Source organism: Beta vulgaris, chromosome 7 (genome assembly GCF_026745355.1).
Source record: "Beta vulgaris subsp. vulgaris cultivar EL10 chromosome 7, EL10.2, whole genome shotgun sequence".
Lineage (NCBI taxonomy): Eukaryota > Viridiplantae > Streptophyta > Magnoliopsida > Caryophyllales > Amaranthaceae > Beta > Beta vulgaris.
Window position 1 is genome coordinate 29,588,856 of NC_079208.1, and position 21,823 is coordinate 29,610,678.

Below are 21,823 nucleotides of genomic sequence, written 5' to 3' on the forward strand. Positions count from 1 at the left end.
CAGCTTACATCCTTCTCAGAGAGGCAAACCTAGGGAAACAAAAAAGAGAACTATTCGTCCTATAATCCATAAAAGAAAATCAAGCTTACTGAGAAACATATGAGAAAACATCTAATCATCCTCATCATGTGATGCCTTCATGTGGCTAGTTGGCTACCACCTATTAAAGAGGTAGTCGATCAAATATACGCAACAGTATTTCTGAGTTTGCAGAAAGGCTGTATTCAGTCAGTCTCTTGATTAAAGCAACAATGAGTAACTGCTATTGCACTACTTCATGAGAATCTGAAAGTAGAGGAAAGTTGAGCAAGACCTCCAATTCTGTCCACCACAACTAAATTACTGGAAAACTACAACACCTTCAGCACACTGGTAAGGTGAGAGAGCACTTATAAGTTATAACCTTCAGTATACTATGAATCCATAATGTAGGCAGGAATAGTTGATTACACTTTTGCCGAAGAAAAAATAGTTTATTATTCTAGCGACTGAAGTCTAAAAAAAGACACAGACATGTAGAAGTCTGTAAAGCTAATTAGTGTCAATCTAGTTTCCTTCTCTGTGTTTCCTGCTTATGGCGTACCTTAACCACAACAAAACTTTCAACATAAATAGTTTTCTCCATATTCATCGAAAAATCAACACTTTCTATTCATTACAGATACTACATGTACATCAGGTATTCAGTCATGTAAAGGAAATCAACTTATTGCACTGAATTATGAAAATTTCAAGAAACAATAAAGCATAAAAATTTCAGTTAGTCGACATTTGTATATTGTATAATGAGAGGCCTTTTAATTATTCAATTTACAATAATTCCATCAAAAATCATATCTTTGAGATTGAAGAATAAAAAGAGGCAAGAAAAACCTTTAGAATTTATGAATTATGAAGTCTAAATTGATGGGAGGTTGAAGATAAAGAATTCAATTGTAATTCGAACAAACATATTGACATTTACAAAATTCATAAAAAAAAACAACAATTCGAGACAATTTACAGAAGGCATTGATCCAGTCAGACTCTAGTAGGGCATCATTGTGATCTAGAGGTTCTGTCATGGACATAAAGGAATGGAATGCACATAAGTTATTGAGATGGGATCTTGTCTGAGTTCCCTTCTCAATGTTACTTATGATTAACTCCAAAGAATGGGATCTCTGGTGTTTCCAGGGCCTTGGTTCAAAACTCCTTGTTCATGTTCCTTTAACTTGAGGTTCTTCAGTTGCTTCATTTTCTGGATGAATTTCTTCTACCTGTGTTCGTTCATCTGCTTGTTCCCCCTGAGGAATAGGATCAGGAACAATCATCTAATTTTCTCTTATTAGTACCTTCAGGTGTTAGTTCCTCATCAAAGTTGACTGACTCTTCAGAACGAGTCAATCCAATTTGAAAATCATTTTCATAACATGGTTCCTACAGAGAGTTAGTTTCATCAAAAGTGATATGGACACTTTTCTCAACACACATTATTCTGTTGTTAATTAGACTCTATATGCTTTATTATTTAAAGCATATCTTATAAAAACTGCTTCATCACTTCTTGCATCAAATTTTCTTAAGTTATATTTATCATTGTTGTGTACAATACATCTACATTCAAAGACTTGAAAATAAGAGATATTGGGTTTTCTTCCTTTGAGAAGCTCATAGGGGGTTTTCAAGGTAATGGGTCTTAGCATTGACCCTATCGATGATATAGCAAGCGGTGTTGATTGCCTCTGCCCAAAAGTTCTTTGGAAGATTGCTGGCTATGAGCATTGTTCTAGCCATGTCCTGCAGAGTACGATTTTTCCTTTCAACCACACCATTCTGTTGCGGGGTCCTAGGAGCAGAGAAGTTGTGATCTAATCCTTCATCACTGCATAAATCATCAAACTTGGAGTTTTCAAACTCCTTACCATGGTCAGATATTAAATGTTTTAATTTAAAACCACTTACCTTTTGAATTCTTTAAGCAAAGGTCACAAGTTCATCATAAGTGTCATCTTTGCTATGAATAAAAATAACCCAAGTATATCTTCAAAAATCATTAACTATGACTAATGCATATCTTTACCTGATCTGCTTTGGACTCGTACAGGGCCACATAAGTCCATGTGAATCAATTCAAGTGGACTTTGTGTACTTACCATCTTCTTTGGTTCGAAAGAGGATCTAACATATTTTCCTTTTGCAAATGCGCCACAAACTTCATGATTGGAGACCTTGATTGTTGGAAGACCAACAACTTAGTCCTTACCACTTAGCTTATGGAGCAAGTTCATACTTTCATGACCACACCTTTTATGCCAAAGGAGTTGTTCATCATCTATCGCACTTAGACAAGTCAGATTGTTCCTAGGAACGAGGTTCTGGTCAACAACATAAGTGTTTCCCTTCCTAGTTCCTTCCAGAATCTTGGTACTTGTAATTACATCACTTACTACACACCATTCATTAGTAAACTTCGCATTGTTCCCCTTGTCACAAAATTGAGAAATACTAAGTAAATTATGTTTCAAACCCTCGACAAAAAATACATTATCTATGGAATGTGACTGAGATTTCCCAACCTTACCTATTGCTACTATATTACCTGTATGATTGTCTCCAAATGTCATAGTTCCTCCTTCATAGATTGAAAGTGATAGAAATTTGGTTTTGCCCCAGTCATGTGCTTAGAACAAACCGCTATCGAGGTATCATAGCTTGTTCCCCCTCACTTTAGCCTGTATCCAGAATAATTAGTCAGTGGTAGGAACCCAGTCTGACTTGGGTTCCTCTATAGGGCTTGATTTCCTTTTAAGTTTCCACAGTTGCTTAACTAAGCGAGTGTTCCTTTCAATATGTTCTTCTCTGGTGGAACAGTTAGATACTAAGTGACCATTGTTCCCACAGTAAGAGCATACTCGGTTGCTTGGTAGATCAACATATTTTTTCATTTTATTTTTCTTCTTATGATTGAAACCTAGTCCATTTCTTCCTTCATTTTTATACTTTTGTATCCCGCTTACTAGATCAGGAAGTTTTATTCTTGAAGATTCCAATTTCTTTTTAAATACCAAATTTTCATTTAAAACTGTATCGTATTCAGATTTCAAGTTTTCGAAATCTGTTCTGATATTTTTTAGAGGAACTGGCTCCTTCAGGAACAAAGAGTTTCAATTCTGCCATCTCCATATTAAAGAAGTAGTTTTCATTTTTAACCTTCTCAAAGGCTTCTTGAATACGTCGGTTTTCATCAAAAATCACAAAGAACCTTTCCTCAATACTTGCATTTAAAGTTTTAAACTAGCTTGAATGTTCTTTGGTGACTTCCAACGCATTCTCCATATTCTCTTCTCTAATGCAGATTGCCTTGTAATCGTCCAAAGTCTCCAAAAGTAGTTTTGTAAGTTGGCTCTTTTTAAGTTCTGATAACTCTTCTTCAATAACATTAACACATACCTTGTTGTTTGGCAAGTCCTCTTCATCATCTGTCTTTGCCATGAGACATAGATGAGTGGTTTCTTCTTTAGGTTGTTCCTACTCCTCGTCAGAATCGGAACCCTCCCAGGCTGCAACCATGGCCCTTTCATTTCCGTTTTTGACAAAGACTTTTGTTGTTCCTTTCCTTTCTCCTTGTATTTTCCTTTACTCTTGTCATTTTCCCAAAGTGGACATTCCTTAATAAAGTGCACAGTTATGGCAGCTTAACTTTATGGGCTTTCTCGTGCTCTTCCCTTTGTAGTTTATATTAAAGAACTTCTTGAACTTTTTCATGATCAATGCTGCTTCCTCATCATCAGTTTCTGAATCATCTTGTTCTTCATATTTGAGAGCCAAAGCTTTAGGTCTACTAGGATCAGCCTCATGAGTTCCTAGGTGCAACTCATGAGTAAACAAGGAACCTGCAAGTTGCTCGATGTTAAATGTGGTGAAGTCCTTGGTTTCTTTGAAGCTGTGACTTTCGCCATCCATTTGTCACTCTGTGGGAGACTTCATAGAACTCTTCGAACCTGTTCCTCTGGAGTAATAGCCTTCCCTCGAGAGTCAAGCTCATTGATAATGTTGAAAAACCTAGTGAGCATATCATGAACTGACTCCTTAGGCTTCATCTGGAATAACTCAGACATGTGCGTGAGCATATCTATCTTTAATCTCTTGACTTCACTTGTTCCTTCGTGCATAACCTGTAGAAGTTTCCACATTTTCTTGGCCGATTTGCATCCCATGATTCTATTGTGTTCATGGGGACCAAGACCACAGTAGAGGATCTTCTTGGCTAAGTTGTTCATCTCCATCTTATCGAAGTCATCTTTATCATATTTTGAGAGAGGTTTGGAAATAGTCTCGCCTTTTTCATTTTTCTCTGTGACTTTAAAGTCACCGATTTCAATCACTCTCCAGACTTGATAGCTTTCAACCTTAATGAAATTTCCATACGATTCTTCCAGTATGGATAGTGCTTGCCATTAAACATAGGTGGATGTTGAGTTGAGTAACCTTCATCTAATCTTTTGTCCCGTAGTGTTCATGATTACCAGGTACTAGCTTCTCAGTGTTAACTGATTTTGGAGGAATCGAGCTCTGATACCAATTGTTAGTCTATTATAAACACTAGACCAGCTACAAGAGGGGGGATTAATTGTAGTTAGGGAGATTTTCAAACTTTTTGCGGATAATAAGACTTGAAAGATAATGAAGAGAAATAATACAAGGAATAACGCTCGAAGATCCTTTTAACAAGGTTATCTTCCTCAATTCTTTAGGAAGAAACCTTGCTCTTTTATTTATAAAAGTTATTACAACTTATTAAAAACCAGTCCTCACTCAGTTCCTCTAGGAACCAATTCCCAGTCACCTTGTTCCCCATGAACACGTGACTTTCCTCACCTGACTTCACTAGAAGTCTTCTCTTTCTCTCTTATTTTTCTCTTTCTCTTTTCTCACTCTCGAATACAAGATTTGATTTCTCTCAACCTACACTCTAAGAATATTACAAATATAATTGCTTGAACAGTAATAAACCGAAATATACTTCCTTATAAAATATTACAATAAATCTGGTAAGTGTTAAGTTTATTCTGGTTCATTGTTGAGCTATATATAGAAGATCAGCAGCTCCTAATTTTTTTCCACTAAGCAGTCATGGGTGTTAGAAGTGACCCATGATCTAACCGTTGTTGGAGCCACATTATCCACGATCTTCTCCAACTAACTCCACAATCAAAATCCACGTACAATCAGCCATTACTTCCATATTCAGCGTGATGTTTGTTGTTGAGGCTGAATATTTGGAAGTTTGTTAGATTTCCTGGATTCTAGGAACTGACTGGTCAAATAGTTTCCAGTCTCCTAGATTCTAGGAGCTGACTGGTTAGTGAGTTTCCAATCTCCTGAATTCTAGGAACTGCAATCTGATGTGTGTTTCCTTCATTATAGCCCGGTTTGTTATTGCATGTCTTCGTCAATTTAATTCTTTCAACCTATAAAATAAGAAGAAAGACATACTCCAACAAATATCATGGAAATTATGTTATTCAAAATAATATTCCTATTTCGTTGATTCAAAGCAATTCATAACACATAACATTTCGAGAATAGGAATTAATTTATTTAAATAAGTTGACTAGGTTAAACTCATAACCATCTCTCCACAAGTTATAATTAAATAAATTATTCTCAAGATAATATGAAAATTAATTCTAAGTTACACAATTAATTTTCTAGACTCAACTTATTTTCCTAGACTCAATCATTATTTGTCATCATTAAAACCTTGAATACAACACCCTCTGCACAATAGAATTGCTTATGTTCAACGGAAGATTTTCCAAACTAGACGACCTTTGACTTTGATTAGATAGCATTGAGACCCTTTATTATTGTGTGGTTTTCATTGAATCCTATTGAGGTCGCTTTCTACTCCGTGTTGTAAATTTCCCTTGTGATTCCTCCTTTATATATTCATTTTTCGAGGTTGGATGGCACCTTTTCATTAGACTTTCCATTCCTATTTGAGAGTCACTTGCATTGTCTTTGAGCATTGCAGGACTTATATGTTGGGCTAAAAATTGTAAAATAGAAAACCATATTATTTCAAGAATGTACCAAGTTAGTTAAAAATTATAATTCACAAATTAAGTACCACCTTTTTACATTGAGACCTCAATGTTATGCACTCTTCCCTTTTATCGTTGTCATCCTCTTCACTAGAGTGGATCAATAACTGTTCACAATCTTCAGTAGGTGTGTACTCATCATCGTTATCCGGCTTTTGATATTTTTTCTTATTGTTGCATGTCCCTTTTTCCCTTCATTGATTGACTAATTTCATAAGCCATAGACTTAACTCCTATCTCTTGCAACTTCAATCGATTTTTCGATATCCTTATTTGTCCATATTTCTCAAAAGCTGCCATCTTATCCTAAGAAGAAAGAAATATATAATCTATGTAAACTACAAGCAAAGACCAATGAGAAAATTACCATTGCAAGGAGGTATAGACTACTGATAATTATACTACTGTATCCATGTTATACTACTATTCAGAACTTCAGTAATAAGAAAATGCTACTAATAATGGCAAGGAGGTATAGACTACCAATAATTATACTACTATTCATGAATTTCTCTTCCATTTGCAGAACTATTCCACAGCATTTGGGTAGCCTAAAGCCTTAAACTAAGTATCTAACGTATCTAGTTCTCTAGACATAATTGTTACCTTTTAGATTACTCCATTTTGGTATAAGCAATGGAAAAACAACAACCTCGTATGGCTCATGATATCGGTGAGGTGGGTTGGTGAGGTTCAAATGTATGCAACCTTATGCCCTAATCTAAGCAATTGACACTAGTAAACCAGGTATGCTTCCAGATATTCCAAGCTACCCATGTACAAATTCCTTTTGCAATGTTGTGCAACTAACGAGTCATCAAGAGATGTAGATCAATGTAGATCAAAACATGGACTTAATAGAATTTACAGCAGTTTGCTAGAGTTTACCACTGACATGAACTTGTAAGTAGGATATCAAACTTAAACTTTGCAGAACCACATTAGTGAGAAATTTAAGACATGGGAGCTCCAGATCTACCATCTGAGAGGCTAAAACTAGTTACATGTGCTCTAGACAAAAGATGTTGGAGTATGTCAACATGGATGACTTTATGCTTAAAAAGTGATGAATTTTCAAGAAATCATTTTGATGGCATATGTGATTATAGATATTTGCTATTTTAACTTTTAAGTAGCAAATATCTTTCCCCTCAAAAAAAAGTAGCAAATATCTTGTTGGGTATGCCGAGCCCTCTAGATTTCATCCAGACTTATAGAAGATGCAACATATTGTTGTCTCATGAATAAGATATCTAGAAATTCAAATACCAAAGAAAGACCAAAAAAATTGACATTAACTTGTACATGCTTTGTTGTACGTAACACTACTTATGTATTGGCTTATTCAGTAAAATTGACAGTAAAATGGGCCTAAACTCTTATGTTCTTTCCTTCAATTATGGAGGTTCTTTTTAGTTCTTTGAAATCACAGCAAAATCTAAGGAAAGAAATTAGATTCTAGAAGAATCTTTTGTGCTCCCACCATCCCAATTGTGACCTCACTGTTGCAAGCTTCAAATAAAGATTCCATTTTATTAATCATTATACATAAAGCAATAAAAATGATAAAGAAAATTGAAACTAACAACGCAAATGGACAACTAACCTGGACAAGAACCTCACTGAGAAAATACTTTTTTTCTCAAATCTGCAACAACATAACCATTCAAAATTATAAGAAAAATAAGGAATATAATTAGTGGAACATGATATTCTCTTTGTGTCAATTCCTTAAATCAAAGACTTTAATCATATGGAAAATCAGAAACTAGAAGTATATAATTTAATAAAAAAAAGGTATTATTAACCTCTTTTATACATGCAAACTTGTTGAAGAGACCAATTTGCTAGTAGTAGAGCTTTTCTCATCATCTTTATCAAACTCAAGTCCATTTTCTCAAAATCATTCCGAACACATACAAGTACCTCTACATTTCCAAGTTCGGTCATAAAAAGAACAAAGGCATTAAAAAAACCAAACATCGAAAAGGCTAAGAATACTCTATTGCAGCAAAACACCATATCCCTTAGCATCTCCTGGTTCACATATCTCAATATCACGCAAGTCACCAATCTCAATATCACAATACCTTTTTTCGAAATTGTGATCTCCTGCCCTAACAAATACCTGTGACATAGAAAAAAAAAAGTGTCATCTGAAAGGGACGTTAGAGGTATGTTAGCATCTAACTGGAAATTAAACAAATAAAGCATTTCTTTTAGTAATCTATTTAAATCTGATAAGTAAATGTAAAGCTAGCAAAGAATTAGGTGAAATCAAAGCAAGTAAATATAGGATAATGATATATGAGGATAAAATCAAAATCAACAACAAAGTGAGTTGTCTAACTGAAACGTATACAATTAAAATATACTAATATGAAAATAAGAATCACAAAATGGCATTCTATCTTGGACAAATTTCAATTAGCAAAATCAAATTTAAGACTCCATCCAATCCTAGTCAGTCTCATCTAAATCATCATTATTTTTGTGGCAATTGCCACTTGTTCCATTATTCACTCTGTTGAGTACCTCAACTACACATCACAACCACCTTCTCTACACCAAATGATGTCATCATCATTCACAGTAGCCAGATTGAGATTCTCGGCATGTTCACGAACTTCAACAGGATAAGTAGCTTCATATTCCACCTTAATTAGCGTAAGAAAAGTCTCTTGGAAACTTTCTATCCACAAAATGCCAATCCGCTTCAATGCCATCCTCCACATAAAATACTTGATGCACTTGTGACGCTAAGACAAAAGGGTCATATGTGGAACACAATTTCTTGAAGTTTACACTAGGCTGTAGTCATATATTATCGAATGAAACCAATCACATTTGAATAACACAACACCGAATGCACTCTAGTAATCTATCTCAATTATTTCTTTTATGATCACATAATAAGTAACATTACCAAAAATGGGATTACTATCTTTACTACTTGCAAAGCTTGGTGTTAAAGCAGCCAATGAGACACCACAATTCTGGGTTTTGCATTTGTTATCATGCCCTCTTGTGTAGAACTTATAGCCATTGCAAAAATATCCATTGTATCTCCTAGCAACACTAGAAGAACCCAAGGACAACCACTTAATACAATCATTGGCATTATCCAACTCAACCTTTTCTTTATACCAATCCATGAACTCATTACTATGCTGTTGAGGTTCTCTCACTAGTGGAAAAATGAAGAAGGGCTGCGCTGAAAATGACATGTAGGGCTGCCCTTTTAATAGCAGCCCTTCACTTTTTAAGTACGGCTGCGCTTTTTAGTAAAAGCGCAGCCCTTTTAGACAAAAAAATAAAAAAAAATATTGAAATCATATAGTTTCATAAAGCAACAGCAACAGCAACAACAGGCGTGTAAATGCAATTCCAGAATTAATATTTAGATTTTTATTGATTCTGATGAATATCATACAACCAAAATAATGTAATATACAACTGAAATTAAATAATTCTAGAAATTAAATAATTCCAGAAAAAAAAACGAACAAAATAGAAGAAAAAAGAACGAAAAGAAAAACATAAGTTAACAAAAATGAACAAAAAAAATGAAAAAATAACCCTAAAATTATAGATCTGAAAATGAACTAATCTGAACATTAACAAAAATTTAAAAAAAAAACCCTGAAAAAAAACCAATCTGAAAAAGAACAAAAAATGAAAAAAAAACGAAAATGAAAAAAAAAACCTAAAATTATAGATCTGAAGTTGTTGCTCTCGTGGTTGTTGTTGCTGTGTTGCTCTCGTGGTTTACAAAATCGTCTTTACTCGATCATTACTCGAACAGAAGGGCTCTCGTGGACCAAATGCTAGAGCGATCATTTCTTCGATTAGTCCCAAATCCATCACACAATGTAACGTTTTAACAGTTCGAACGAAATTTCTCGGAAGAATTACTCGATCTTAAAACCCTAACAAAAATAAAATCGAAAAAAAAAGCTAAAATCAGGAATTGAGATGAACTGAAAATGCAGAAGCTAAAATGTTAGAGTTTAGTATACCTAGGAGAAAGAGGGTTGAATGGAGGAGAGAGAAAGAGAGAATGAGACGAGCCCTTCTGTTCTGTGAACTGAGAGAAAGAGGGTTTTTTTGTGAGGAGGCGTGAGGAGGCATGAGGATGAGAGGCGTGAAGATGAGAAAGGAGTGAAGCGTATGAGGGTTTTTTTGTGAAGAGATGAAAAGCCTTCAACCGCGTATGAGTTTAGCAGGCTTCATTTAAGGCCCAATAGGGCTGCGCCGGTTAAAAAAACCGCAGCCCTACAAAGTAGAAGGGCTACGCTTTTTTAAAATGCGCAGCCCTACTAACTGAAGGGCTGCACTTTTCTACAAAATCGCAGCCCTTCTGTTCTGTAGGGCTGCGCTTTGTAGAAAAGCGCAGCCCTTCATTTATAGGGTTGCGCTTATATAAAAAGCGCAGCCCTTCCTTTTTTTTTCCCTAGTGCCTCCACCTTCTTTTCCGCCTGTCTCTAGATATCTTTTTCACAACCTCTTCATGTTCACTACATTAATAAATACATCAAATATAAGTAAATGAAATGTACAAAATTCTACACACAAAGAAGAAGATACTAATAATAATAGACAGATAACTTGTTTATCTTCACAATTAAATAACACTTATCGATGAGTTAAGATCGTTGTCTCCAAGTAAAGATTGAATGCCGTCCCATTTTTCTTTCCATTCTTTTTCCTCCCATGAGGATAACCTATTTTAGGGAATAAAGGTGATTCCTTGTCAACTTTATCATCTTTTTCATGTCTTTGATTGAATCCCTTTAAACACTTCTTTGCACCATCATCCAAATACCTCGAACAAAGTATCAAGCACTCCTCAGCTAGATAACCTTCTGCTATAGATGTTCCCGGCGACTTCGATTCCTAACGTAAGATTTCAACTTTCCTAAGTATCTCTCTATAGAGTACATCCACCAATGACACACAAGACCACCAAGTTTTATTTCCTTTACTAAATGAATTGGCAAGTGCTCCATAATATCAAAAAAGGATGGTGGAGAGATTCTCTCTAGTTCACAAATAGTCTCATTAATCTCTATTTGAAGGCAATCCAAATCTTTTGGAATGATGACTTTATTACATACGACTTCAAACAAGGCACTTAATCTAATAAGAGGTAAAGCCACATGCTTTGGTAGTGTGTCTCGAACCGCAACTAGAAGAACATATTTCATTATAATATGAGCATCATGGCTCTTATACCCTGATATTTTTCCTTCCTTCACTTGCACATACCTTGCAATATTCGATGCACATCCTTGTGGTAACTTTGCCTTCTTTAAAACACCAAAAAATATTCTTTTCTCCTCCTTTGTCAGTGAAGATGATGCTTTTGGCAATAAAACATACCAATTGTCACTTGAATCTAAAGGATGTAACTATGGCCTTAACCCATTCTTTTCAAATTTAAACGAGCCATGTAATGATATTTAGACTTACTAGGCACATTTAACAAAGTTGCAAGCACATTATCACAAATGTGTTTTTCTATGTGCATGACATCCAAAGGATGGCGACACCTATTATCTTTCCAGTGAGGGAAAGTATGAAACATGAATAACTTTCTCCATGGATAATGTCTCCAATTAACCCTGGGTTGTAGCTTCCCAAACTTATTTTTCCAAACTTTCAGCAAGCTTAAGATTTGTGTCCACATCAAAAGAATGGGGGTTGTCCTCTCTTCTTTCATCCCATCAAAGGACTTCTCATCATGCCGCCAAGGATGATCGGCATCCAATGTTCTACGATGTGCCATATAGATTGTCTTGCTACTATTACTCAAATGTTGATGGGCGGTTGTATAGTGGCAATGGGGGCAAGCAAACTTTTCTTTTGGTGCTCACAATATAGCACATCCTAGAAAGTCACTTGTCTTTGATCATAAAACCGCATGCATTTTGAATGAGTGCTGCTTTGAAGCGTCAAAGGTATCCAAGCCAAACTCCTATAAATATTTTAGCTCGTCTACTAATGGTTGGAGGTAGACATCAATGTCATTCCCAGAAGAAGTAGGCCCCGAAATTAATAAAGACAACATCAAAAACTCTGACTTCATGCACAATCATGGGGGTAAGTTGTAATTGATCAGCACAATGGGCCATGTAGTACATTGTGTACCCATAGTTCGAGATGGATTGAATCCATCACTTGCAAGGCCAAAGCGAACATTACAAAACCCCTCTTTAGAAAAATTTAGGAATGTCAGATCAAACTCCTTGCAAGCATCACCATCAGCATGATGTCTTAGTTATCCATCTTTCTTCCTTTTCTCATCATGCCATCTCATTAACTTCGCTGTCTCAGAACACATGTACAACCTTTGGAGCCTAGGTTTTGAAGGTAAATGCCAAACAACTTTTGATGGGATTTGATTAGCACTCTTAGGTGATTGAGTTCATGTTTCTTCTTGGTTTCCCTTCTCTTTCCACCTTGGGGCATGACATACATGACAAAATGTAGCCACTTCATAATCCTTCCAGTATAACATACAATCGTTATGTCATGCATCAATTTTGTCATAATGAAGACCCAAATCCTTCACTATTTTCTTGGCCTCATTGAAGGACTTTAGCAATTTGGCTTCGGGAATTAGTTCTAGAATCAACTCTAGAATATCAGAAAAACAATTATTTGTTATGCCATGAAGGCATTTCCAAAGGTACAAAATAAGGAATGATAATTTAGAAAAAGGTTTGCACCCAGGGTATAGCTCTTGTTTTCCATCTTCAACCAATTAATAGAACTTCATAGCCTCTAGACTAACATTATCTCCAATGCTTTCAAGGCCATTACGGAACTCTTCGACGACATCCCTGTAGATGTCATTTAATAGATCATCCATGTTATCTTCGATATCTGGCATTTCAGCACCAGTAGTCTTCTCATGATAATGAAATTATTCGCTGTCAAGCTCAATGCCATTTGCGATCAAATGATCGTACACTTTGTCTATGTCATGCCAAAATCAGTCATAACACACCTTTGCACGGGTAACTAATCTGATCTCCCATTGCTCGCATAGCGAATGCTTTATCTAAATAATACACAACTTCTTCCTCATACTCATTACTAGATTGTAAAAATTCGGTCCAACAACTCATTTTGTTACCTTAAAACAATACATGAAAACAAGGGTTTAATCTTAAACATTGACATCAGGTTATACCATGTCATAGAGGAAATTAGCAATAACCACAATGGTAGAGACACATGATTATTTACTACAAAATAAGAATAGATCGCATACGTCTTACAAAAATTACATTAAGAATAAAGTAATGTATTAATGTAAAAAAGATCATGTGAGAGAATTACTCATCAAAAATTTCTTTACTCTTTCACTGCCTTTATTAATTCTTTTGTCCTAATCCTTATAATAGGGAACCATGAACTAAACTCCTTCAATCAAGCCTTTTACTATTGTAGAGAGACACAAATAATTTCTTTACAACGCACAAAAATTTATCCGTTATATATAAATATATGTGAATATATATGAATATCTACCTAGTTATGATTACAACCTAAAAAATTCAGCATAAAGAGAATCACCAATAGATTGAAACAACTAAGGAAAACGTAGGTAGATTACCTAATTGGGTTCAAAGATATATCAACGAATAACAACAAGTAACATCGAACAACTCCATGGAGTAATTATTTTTTACAATCATAACTCAATAACTGAAGCCATGGAGTAGAGTTTTAAAATATATGTAGAACCAAGCCATGGAGCAGTAATGTTCTTGTAAAATTGAGGATATCGTCGACTCTCTTAGTGTTATAAAATGTCTAATGTCACACCTATATTTAGTTGGTTATAGTTTACACCATGTAATAGTAGATTGAAATCTGATTTTCAAAACTAAAGAAACATGTAATCTAAATCAATACTACGAATTTGAAAACATTACCCCAATAAGAAAGTTCAAATCTTTAACCTTAGTAAGCCTACAACCAATGCCAATCAAAATACAAACTATAAACTCATTCCATTATAAACTTATATAGAATTAAAACAAAACCCACAACATAAGCTTTGTGAACAATTAACATTAAGGTAATTGCATTGGTGCTCTATTAGCAATTGCCATTCACTTGAGCCCTAAGAACTTAACTTTATAACTTACGAATCAAGTGTCATCAACTAGTGGTATATAAGGTCAAAACCATTAAATAACTATTGTTACCAAATACATAAGCAACAGGTGTCACTATAAATGGTTTTCATACTGCAGATGCATTGCTAGAATGTGCAAACTAATCCATCCAAAAAAGTAAGACATGGAATATAAAAGAATGTGCAAGTTCTTATCAGACAAGTTCATGTTATCTGACAACAACATACTACGTTTCAAGAAGCATGAGAAGGAAGCAATTATCTATAACACAACTCTAAATAAATCTGAGTAGGGCCTCCTAACATCCTCTAGTAAAAGAAACATTAATCGTTTCTCATGCTGTTTATGTTCAAATATATTTCAACAGTGAAAAATAAGAGGTTCAAGGAAGTTGAAAATGAAATACAGACTTTACTAAAAACAATCATCAATAAGAGGAAGCAAGAAATTAAGGTTGGAAAACCAATAAAAGCTAACCTATTAGGCATACTAATGGATTCCATTCTAAACAGACCCAAGAGGTTGTTAGTAGTATCAAGATTCAACAGCTTGGAATGAGTATACAAGAAGTAATTAATGAGTGTAAACTATTTGACTTTGCCGGACAAAAGACTACTTTTGTGCTATTAGTTTGGACATTGCTTCTGCTAACCAAGCACTAAGATTAGCAAGCACGAGCAAGAGAAAAAGTTTTACAAACATTTCAGAATAGTGTACCAGACTTCGAAGGTTTCATAGTTGTGTTTCATAGTACATAATTTACATGATGAACTTGCATATTGAGCATTTTCAGTAATGGTTACTGTTTTATGAATTTATGGAGATCTTCAGTATCATGATGTTGAGCATAGCTCAAATGGTTGAAATACTACAGTAATAACTAACTAATGCCACATCAGCATAGTTAGTTATAACAACTTATTGTATTGTTTCTGAATAGTTGTTATCCTACTGTATGTAGTATATAAGGAAACTCTCTCTATTAGATTGTAATTCATTCATAATACAATACAATCTAAACCTTCTCTTCTTCTCTAAACATTCTCTCTCTATCTTTCTTACATCTAAGCTTTCTTGTCTAAACTCATCAATGGAGGTTATAACAACCTCGAATTGAATTGATACTAATCTGCATACTTTATCATGGTATCAGAGCTGCGAAATTATTGCAATCATATTCTTGAAGATCAAATACTCACTGATGAAATCTAAATGTCTGTAAGTTCTAAAATTCTGCGATCCTTCTAAAATTCTAAAATTCCGCTCTCAAATTCTCTTGATCGAAATTTCTTTGATCTAAATTTCTTTGAATTCTGTTCTTCTTTTCATATATTTTGATCTGCTTCACAAACAAATCTTCTGTTCTTGATTCTATCTTTCTGTTAATACTAAAATCTTGAAATCTAAACTTGATATCATCATGCCTGAAATAGTAGAAGAAGTTTCAAATAGAAACATTAACACTGATCCTGGACAAGATTATTCTAGTCCTTTCTATGTTCATCCTAGTGATAGCCTTAAAATGTGTTCAGTTCCAAGTAATTTGATGGAAATGGATACAGTGATTGGAAGAGAGCAATGCTTATAGGATTATCTGCTAAAAATAAACTAAGCTTTGTAGATGGAACACTTGAAATGCCAGCCATTAGTGATCCTACTTATCATGCTTGGAAAAGATGCAATGATTTGGTTATTAGTTGGTTACTAAGTGCCTTAGAACCTACCATTGCTCGTAGTGTTCTATATTTCTCTACTGCAAAAGAAATCTGGAGTAATCTTGAAGAAAGATATGGTCAATCTTCTGGACCACAGTTGTTTTCTCTTGAACAACAATTACATGACATATCACAAGGAAGTGAAAATGTTGCTGAATATTTTACAAAGATGAAAATGCTATGGGGTGAACTGGATATTGTAAATCCTATTCCTACCTGTACTTGCAATGGATGTAGTTGCAACCTCAATAAGAAATTATTGGCTGCTCGAGAGAATCAGAGACTCATTTAATTCTTGATGAAGTTGAATGAACACTATGCTATGGTAAGAGCTAACATTTTAATGATGCAGCCACTGGTAGCTGTAAATCATGCATACAGACTTCTTGTTCAAGAAGAAAGAAACAGAACTATTGCTCATGATATGCAAAGTTCTAATTCTTATTCTGCAGAGAATCATGCCTTAGTTGCTGATAGAAGAACACACTATGATCATAGCAGAACAAAGCCAAATGTTTATCAACCACCTTATAAGCAACATCAATCTTATTATCCATCAACTGATAATAAGAATAAAGGAAAAGTGGTGGTCAACAACAGCAACAAGAGGAGTTTTTCATACTATTGTGATCACTGCAAGATCACAGGACATTCCACTGAAAGATGTTTTAAACTCAATGGGTATCCTCAAGATTTCAAACCTCAATCCAAGAAATATGCTCACCTTTCACAAGGAGCATCTCTTGATAATGAGAATTATGATAATCCAGCTGGTTTTGGGAATGAATTAGTCACAGCATCATTTACTCTGGATCAGTATAACCAGATCATTGATATTATGCATACCAACTACAACCCTGCAACAGATAATCTTGAAGAAGTTGGTGATGAAGATAATACTCATGGAACTGCATTTCTAGCAGGTAAAACATGCTTGTTTTCTTCTTTTCAGAGTGATTGGGTATTGGATAGTGGTGCTACAGATCATATGAGCTATAATTTGTCTTTATTTGACAATTACAATATAATCACATCTGGGGAACATAGTATTACAATACCTGATGGAAACAAAGTTCATGTTACTCATATTGGCACTGCTGTTGTGAATGGTGTTTCTCTTCAAGAAGTATTATATGTTCCAGGCTTCAAATTTAATCTTATTTCTATTCCTAAATTATGCCAAGATCTCAAATGTGAAGTCATATTCACTGATAATGCCTGTTTTCTTCAGGGTCATTCAATGAGAATGCCTCTTGGTAAGCTTAAAAGTGGCTTATATTGCACTGTTATTACTTCATCATCTGTTGCTGCTGATGAATCACCTTGTGACCTCTCCTCTGCTCATGGTTTTTCTACCACTTCCACCTCAGTTCTTGAAGAAATCAAGCTTCAACACATAAGACTTGGTCATATGCCATTTCAGCAATTGAAGCACTTATTTCCTTCATTACCTATAAATGCATCTGTTGAGTGTATTTGTCAAGTGTGTCCTACTGCTAGACAACATAGACTTCCATTTACTTCAAGTTCTATATGTACTACTGCACCTTTTCAGTTGATCCATGTAAATCTTTGGGGGCCCTATAGGGTATCTACTTACAATAAATGTACTTTCTTCATGACTATAGTGGATGATTTTTCCAGAAGTACTTGGATTCACATGTTGAAGTTCAAATCTGATGATGTGGTTATCTTACAGAATTTTGTTTCTTATGTGAACACACAATTTCACATTCTTGTTCAATGCATTAGAACAGACAATGCCAAAGATCTTTGTGAAGGGGAACTAAAGCTGTTCTATGCTGCCAAAGGTATACAACACCAAAGAAGCTGTGTTGACACTCCACAACAAAATGGAGTTATGGAGAGAAAACACAGACATTTGCTAGAAACTGCAAGAGCACTATTCTTTCAATCCAACTTACCTATCTCATATTGGGGAGAGTGTATTTTAACAGCTGCTTACATCATCAATAGAATGCCTTTAGCTTGCCTCAACAACATCTCTCCTTTCACCAAGCTTTACAACAAAGAGACTAATGTTTCTCATCTAAGAGCTTTTGGGTGTTTATGTTTTGTTGCAACACTCAAACAAGGTAGGAGCAAATTTCATCCTAGATCACAGCCTCATGTGTTTATTGGATATTCATCAAATCAGAAAGGCTACAAAGTACTAAACCTTGCAACTCATACCATTTCCATTTCAAGAGATGTAGTGTTTTATGAAAAACACTTTCCTTTTCATTACAATCCTTCTCCCACCTCATTTAACACCACTAAATCTTTTCACATTTTTCTCCCCTCCACTACTTTGTCATCCTCCATTGCAGATATCCCTGATGTTTTTCATTTTCATCCTACTACATCTATTTCATCAGACTCACCTTCTTTATCCTCACCTTCTAATTCTTCTCCAGATTCTTGTTCTCATACACCACAATCATCTCTTTCTACACCTCCTATACCTTCTTCCCCTCCTTCACCATCACCTTCACCTCCCAGCCCTTCTCCTCCACTCAGAAAATCAACCAGACCCACTAAACATCCTTCCTATTTACAGTCTTATGTCTGCAATCTTGGCTCTTTTACACCACCTTCTTCACATTGGTGTAATCTAGTCACTGCTGATTCTTTACCTACATCTCATCTTTCTCTTATTGCTACCATAGATTCTTTTTCTGAACCTCACTCTTACAAGGAAGCTTCTCAATCACCTGTTTGGGTAGCAGCAATGGACAAAGAGCTTCAAGCTCTAGCTGACACACATACTTGGGATCTTGTTGCTTTACCTCCCCAAAAGAAACCTATAGGTTGTAAGTGGGTGTACAAAACTAAACTCAAGGCTGATGGTTCTCTAGAGAGATGCAAAGCCAGACTTGTTGCTAAAGGCTTTACACAACAATATGGCTTGGATTATGAAGAAACATTTTCTCCAGTGATCAAGATGTCTACTATCAGGTGTATTCTTGCTATTGCTTCTAATAAATCATGGTCTATACATCAACTTGATGTTAATAATGCATTTCTTCATGGTGACTTACATGAAGAAGTGTATATGAAGCCTCCTGAAGGTCTCTCTTGTCCTCCTGGTTTTGTTTGCAAGCTTAAAAAATCTTTATATGGGCTTAAGCAAGCCAGCAGACAATGGTTTGCTAAACTTCTATCAGCTCTACAAGCTCAGGGATTCATTCAATCTAAGAATGATTACAGTCTTTTTATTAAGAAGACTTCAAACCACATTACTCTTGCAGCAGTCTATGTGGATGATATTCTGCTTACTAGTACTGACATAGCTAGCATCATTTCACTAAAAGCTTACCTTCACACTACCTTCAGCATCAAGGATTTGGGGTTACTCAATTATTTCTTGGGTATTGAAATCACCAGAACTTCATCTGGGATCATTATGACTCAAAAGAAGTTCACTAAGGAACTTCTTGCATCTACTGAGTTAGATCTCTCTCATCACACTGTTACTCCACTTCCTTTACATCTCAAACTCTCAGCTCTTGATGGTACCCCCCTCTCTGATCCTGCTCAGTATAGATGTCTAGTAGGGAAACTCAACTTCCTAACAAATACTAGACCTGATCTCTCATTCACTGTTCAAGCTCTCAGCCAGTTTATGCATGATCCTAGATCTTCTCACATGGATGCTCTTCACCATACTTTGAAGTATGTTGCTGGTACTGCTACTCAGGGTATTCTCCTACATGCTAGTTCTGAATTAAAACTCTAAGCTTTCTCAGATTCAGACTGGGGTGCATGTCCTGATTCAAGGAGGTCCATTTCAGGCTATCTTCTTCTCCTAGGCAACTCACCTATCTCTTGGAAGTCCAAGAAACAAGCTACAGTCTCCAAAAGCTCATCTGAAGCAGAATATAGGGCCATGGCCAGTGCAACTTCTGAAATTACATGGCTAGTTAGACTCTTGACTGAGTTGGGTGTATCTGATTCGCAGCCTGTCACCCTTCATTGTGATAATCAATCTTCTATCTATATTGCTAAAAATCCTGTCTTTCATGAAAGGACAAAGCATATAGATATTGATTGTCACTTTACTCGAGAAAAAATCATGGAAGGCCTTCTACAGCTCTCCTACTTGCCTACAAAGCATCAGTTAGCTGATGTGTTTACTAAGGCTTTACCTTCAGCACAGTTTAACACTTTGTTGTCCAAGCTGGGAATGCTTCTTACAGATTCCAGCTTGCGGGGGGATGTTGAGCATAGCTCAAATGGTTGAAATACTACAGCAATAACTAACTAATGCCACATCAGCACAGTTAGTTATAACAACTTATTGTATTGTTTCTGAATAGTTGTTATCCTACTGTATGTAGTATATGAGGAAACTCTCTCTATTAGATTGTAATTCATTCATAATATAATACAATCTAAACCTTCTCTTCTTCTCTAAACATTCTCTCTCTATCTCTAAACTTTCTTATATCTAAGCTTTCTTGTCTAAACTCATCAATGGAGGTTATAACAACCTCGAGTTGAATTGATACTAATCTGCATACTTTATCACATGATAACGTGAAGCTTATGTTGTGGATTTTGTTTCAATTCTATATTAGTTTATAATAGAATGTACTGCGGGTTCTTTATCATAAATTTTTGTGCTTGTATCAGATGTTTTTGTTTCGTGCCTGCAGAGAAACCCAAATTTGTGAAATTGGTTGAGTGGCCAAGAACAACCACCTAAGTCAGATAGTTGAATCCCGTGAGTTTCTAAATGAGAGAGTTTTTTGGTACTTTCATCTTTTCTGTGGAATTCAGAACAAACTCACTATCGACATTGAACAAGCAATTGGTAAAATAAACAATTGGTAAAACAAACAATTAAGAAATTATGAACAACCAATAATTCGACATAATTGATAGTAAAATCAACAAATTGGTAAAACTAAGTTAGGGATTTCAAACTCACTAATGATGAAAATCGAAATTTCTTCTGATATTATAAAAATAGTGAATTCAAGGAACAAAGATGACAATGTAACATGAATCGCTGCTCTGAAAATCAAACAATATAATAGAGATGAAGATCAAATTAAACTGGATGAAAAAAGAGTTTGAGGACTGGAAAATTACCTTTGACGTTGCGGATGATCAGTTGTGAAGTTGTTGGTGGTTCTTCGATGTACAAGGAATGTTTAAGGCATTCCAGATAATCGACTATCTCACTGCTAACTTGTGATTTGGGATTTTTGTGTTTAGGGATTAGTGTGGAATCTTCAATGGCGGCAAAAAGTAGCGCCCATTATAATTAATTTTGGGAATTACCATAATACGCTATATCTGCTCCAATTATTACTTGTCTGTAGTTAAAAAATCTTTATTTGAAAAAAAGAATCTAATGTGTTACCTATTTAACATATATTAGTGTTACCTAATTTATTAGTGTTACCTATTGTATTGGGGTTATTTAGAGATGTTATCATATATATAGTGTTATTTGGTGTTACTTAGAGATGTTACCATATATATAGTGTTACTTAAAAATGTTACATTTTATTGAAGTGTTACAATAGGTGTTACAATATACTATAGTGTTACATGTATAGTCAGGAAAATTGGACTTTAAAAAGTGTTGCCAAAATGTGTTACTTAAAGTCAATTATGTAGTAGTGTTTTTCAATGATAAAACTTAATTACTTAAACTCCTAGCATAATACTTACTACACCCGTGGTTAAAATCCATTACAAAACACCATAAAATACTTCCTTTAAATTTTCAACATTATAACATAAGTCAAAACTTCCTTAAACATATTCAAACATTATGCTTAGAATCATAATGATAATAAATTTCACAACTTATAATAAACTACTATGTTTTTCTAACTTACAACATCCTAAA

At 35.0% G+C, this 21,823-nt stretch overlaps 1 long non-coding RNA gene across 2 annotated transcripts; it reads right to left on the reverse strand.

Moving 5' to 3' along the window:
• Window positions 1–4,753: 4,753 nt before the first annotated feature.
• Window positions 4,754–21,276, reverse strand: LOC125499659 (uncharacterized). 2 transcript variants are annotated; one of them, XR_007276649.2, is made up of 4 exons: window positions 21,055–21,276; window positions 7,898–8,217; window positions 7,696–7,737; window positions 4,754–6,395 (listed from the first exon to the last, which is right to left on the reverse strand). It is a non-coding gene; the product is annotated as an uncharacterized LOC125499659 (long non-coding RNA). The 2 variants fall into 2 exon arrangements; XR_007276651.1 differs by lacking the exons at window positions 4,754–6,395; window positions 7,696–7,737; window positions 7,898–8,217 and adding exons at window positions 20,494–20,726; window positions 20,891–20,976.
• Window positions 21,277–21,823: the final 547 nt, after the last annotated feature.